Source organism: Vanacampus margaritifer, chromosome 9, assembly GCF_051991255.1.
Source record: "Vanacampus margaritifer isolate UIUO_Vmar chromosome 9, RoL_Vmar_1.0, whole genome shotgun sequence".
In the NCBI taxonomy this organism is placed as follows: domain Eukaryota; kingdom Metazoa; phylum Chordata; class Actinopteri; order Syngnathiformes; family Syngnathidae; genus Vanacampus; species Vanacampus margaritifer.
In genome coordinates this window covers 4,965,054-4,969,189 of record NC_135440.1, presented here as the reverse complement: position 1 = coordinate 4,969,189, position 4,136 = coordinate 4,965,054, and positions in this window count along the sequence as shown.

The following is a 4,136-nucleotide window of genomic DNA, read 5'->3' as shown; positions in this document are numbered from 1 at the left end:
GGTCCTGAAGATTTTCCACTGCTGCAAAGCACTTCCTGCCTGCAGTTTGCATGTAATGTGACCGCTCGCAGTTTGCTCCCCTGCCATTCTTTACGTTGTGTAATATGTTATTTGGGTGATATTCCAGTGCCCACAGATTAGACTCTAAGCGCCCCAGGCTCTTCGCCGTTGGAAGGAGTCCACACAAGCAAATAAGGCCTGTCCAACATGTGTTAGTCTTCATGCTGAGTGGACCTCTCCATGGGGGAAGTCTGGGCAAGAATGATGAGGATCAGAGCTACAATCATTTCTGACAAGGTTATATGTTGTTTTTGTGCTGCCTTTTAGGCTCTCTACACGATGATTTGATGAGCGGGACTTTGGCCAAGAAAATCACTACAGCAAGTTGGAAATCAAACTGGGAAAAAAGAAAAAAGTGAGAAAGGAGCTTCATCTAAATGAAACCTTTACATTTTATCATTAATGTGCTTAGATAAGCATTATGAAATTATGTGAATCCCATTCACAAACTGTGCAGAGTTCAGTTTCATTTACGCGTCTGCCAGAGACCTGTCTGTGGCTGCTGTGGTGTTCTATGCTGAATGAGTCACGTCTGCTGGTTATTATGGGTAAGAGCATTTGGCTGCCCCCACCCAACCGGTTTCTATTACCCCGTCTGGTGGCAACAGGCAAAATTACATCCCCACCCCCGACCCCCTCCTTCCTTTGTGTCTCATCCGAGCATCTTGACTTTTTGGTTGACGTCATAAGCAAAATGCTAAGTCTGCAAGTCAGGCCTGTCTGAAAAGTAACTACAATCATGTGACTACAAATCATAAGCACATCTAGAATGCCTGATTGTTGCAAAAACAAAAGAACAGGTTGGTATAAGGCACAAAGTCTCAGTTTACCTTTTTCAGGCACTGATTTTGAATCAGAGTGAGAAAACTGAACATTTGTCAATGAAAAAAAACAAAAACAGGAAAATGTGGCTTTTACAAATCACCAGCGCTGATCTCAGTTGTTGAACTTGAAGGTAAGTTTTAAGTAAGCTATGTTGGAAAACAAGTTGCATACTGTACACACAGTACGATACACGTCCAATTTAAATGTTAACAGAATATTTATCTTACATTGGATATTGGCCATTGTTTGCTGTTATATTAAATGACACGTGACCCCCTCCATGCTAACTCTAGCCATTAATTAAATTAGGCACGTGACAAAAACATTTTAAAGATTTTTTTTTTATCAGCAAAACCAATATACGATACGATACAATATGATACGATATACTTTTATTTTCCCCGTGGGGAACTTTTTCCTGGACTCCGTCCAGCTGCAGTTTACAGTAAAGAGAAAACAACAGAATAGAAAGAGATAAAATTAAAATTAAATAAGAAGTGCAGCAATAAGTAGAAGACTTCCCAGAAGTCTTCACAGAAGTATACATGTGTAGAGAAGTACATACATGAGGACTGCACACACCCATATACACACACACACACTATATATATACAGTATATATATATATATTTTTTTTACACATGAGTATGTACAGCACGGCTGCATATATTACACACACACAACATTGCACCATATATCTTATTGTACTGAGTTAATGTCGGTTGTTAAGCAGTTTGATGGATGTCGGCAGGAATGAGTTCTTGTAGCGGTTCAGCCTGGTTCTGGGGGCCCTGAATCTCCTGCCGGAAGGCAGTAGCCGGAACTCATGATGCAGAATGTGAGTCAGGTCAGTAACAATTTTCTGTGCCAGTCCGGTGACGGACCGCTCATAAAGCATCTGTAGGGAAGGATGATTCCTGACCCCCATGATCTTCATGGCAGTCCGCACCAGACCGGCAATCTGTGACCTTGACTGCATAGTCAGGTTGCCGGACCAGGCCGCAATGCCGTATCTGATGATACTTTCCAATGCAGCCTGGTAGAACAACAACATGATCCTCTGCTCCACTCCATAGACGCTGTTGGAGTTTGGAGCAGAGACTTCCAACATGTACCCTCCAGCTGAGTGTGTTGTCAATGTGGACCCCCAGATACCTGTATGAACCCACCTGGCTGATGTGATTGCTTTCCTCTGTCTTCCCCACATTGAGCACAAGATGATTCTGGTCACAGAATATTTCTCTATTTCTGAGAAATAGTCCAGTGGGCTACCGCCGGCCTGCAGCAAGCTGACGATAGCTGTGTCATTAGAGAACTTAATGATAAAGTTCTCTGGGTGTGATGTCACACACTCATTCGTGTACAACGTGAAGAGGACCGGGGAGCTGACGCAGCCCTGTGGGGCGCCTGTGCTTATCAATCTGGGTTCCGAGAGGGAGCTGTTGACCCTGACTTGCTGTGTGCGCTGTGTCAGGAAGGAGTGATACCACCTCGAGATGTACGGGTTCACATTCATCTCCTTCCTTTACCCAAAAGCAGGTGCGGCTGCATTGTGTTGAATGCTGAGCTAAAGTCAACGAACAGCACACGTGCATAAGCTTTAGGGCCGTCTAGGTGTTTGCTGACCAGATGTGTGATGCTGTTGATAGCATCGTCAGTGCCGCGACCCTGCTTGTAGGCAAACTGAAGGGAGTCTAAGTGGGCATCCACCTCCCCCCTGAGCAGGGTCACCATCAGCCTCTCGAAGCACTTCATGACAATGGAAGTTAGAGCCACAGGCCTGAAGTCATTATTGACCACAGGACATTGTTTTTTTAGGAACCAGGGTGATTACTGATTTTTTTCCAGAGACTGGGAATGGAGTGTGAGTCCACAGATCTCTGGAAGATGGGCTGCCATGCTGCTGTGAGCTCCTCTGCACAGGATTTTAGCAGAAAGGCAGATATCCCATCCGGTCCTGAGGCCTTTTTTGTGCAGACAGACCTTAAAGCAGATTGGACATCATGGGGATGAATCACCAGCCTTGAGTCCTGCTCATTCACTGAAATGGACCTCAGGACCTCCCCACATTCAGAGGAGAAGTCCTGGGTTTCGAATCTTAAATAAAAGTCATTCAGCTTCCTTGCCTTCTGGAGGTCATTTAGGATGCTGAGACCTTTTTGAGCATGAGTCAAGTTGGTGATCCTCCTCATGGTGTCCCACATTTCCTTGGAGTTGTTAGCAGCAAAATGTTGTTCTATAGTCTCTTTGTGCTTCCTTTTTGCTTCTTTAAGCATGTAGTTGAGATCTTTTTGAACCAGTTTGAGCTGAGCTATGTCCTGGTTCTTAAATGCCCTTTTTTTGCGGTTAATACAGTCTTTAACCTACTTAGTAATGTACGGTTTGTTGTTGGGGTAAACAGTTATTTCCTTTGTTGGTATGATATTGTCCACACAGAATTGAATATAGTCAATTACAGTCACAGCAGCAGTATCCTCAAATAAAGGCATAACATTGTTTTTCAATTTTGTCGATAGGTAAAGAATTAAGGAAGTTATGCCATTTTAAAGACTTAAGAAAAGCAGGCAAAAATGACACTTTGTTACTCATTCAAAACAATAAAATGTTCTGCGATCAATTTTTTAATCTGAGACCATGAGGGCTCAGTTTCCTTAAATGTGGACGCAAATTTTTTTTTTGGGGGGAGGGGTTTACCCTACCTAAACAAATGCTGACATAATGATGTTGAATAGTATCACGATCTTGTTCATAGCTCTTCTTATTGAGACCAACTGACCACTAGCAAGCTGTGCTTTTGATATCAAATCTTTATCCCACATATTGCAATTCTTCTAATTTCTCTAATAACATGACAAAAATATAAACAAATTTGGGTCATTGCTCCTGATCGTGGTAAAGCCAATACAGATGGCCTTGCTGGCTCTGACATTCACCATGTGTGAGACATTAAGTCAAGTATGAATTTAACAAAGAAGTGAAACATAAAAGCACGGTAAACATCTCCAGTACTTAGTTTTTTCTCTCTGCATGTGGACTTCGACAATCTTTCCTAATGAAAGATGCATATTGTGGTCTTTTCATTCCTTATGTTGTATAATCAAAAGACTGTCATAGAGGTCAAAGGTTGCATGCTATGTGATTCCTTTTTCAGAGCATTTGCAAACAATCAAGTGGAAAAGCAAACTGTCTGCTTGGCACAAACTGGCTTTTGTCCATTGAAAGTCATGCTGTCTTTTACAGTCCTCACATTG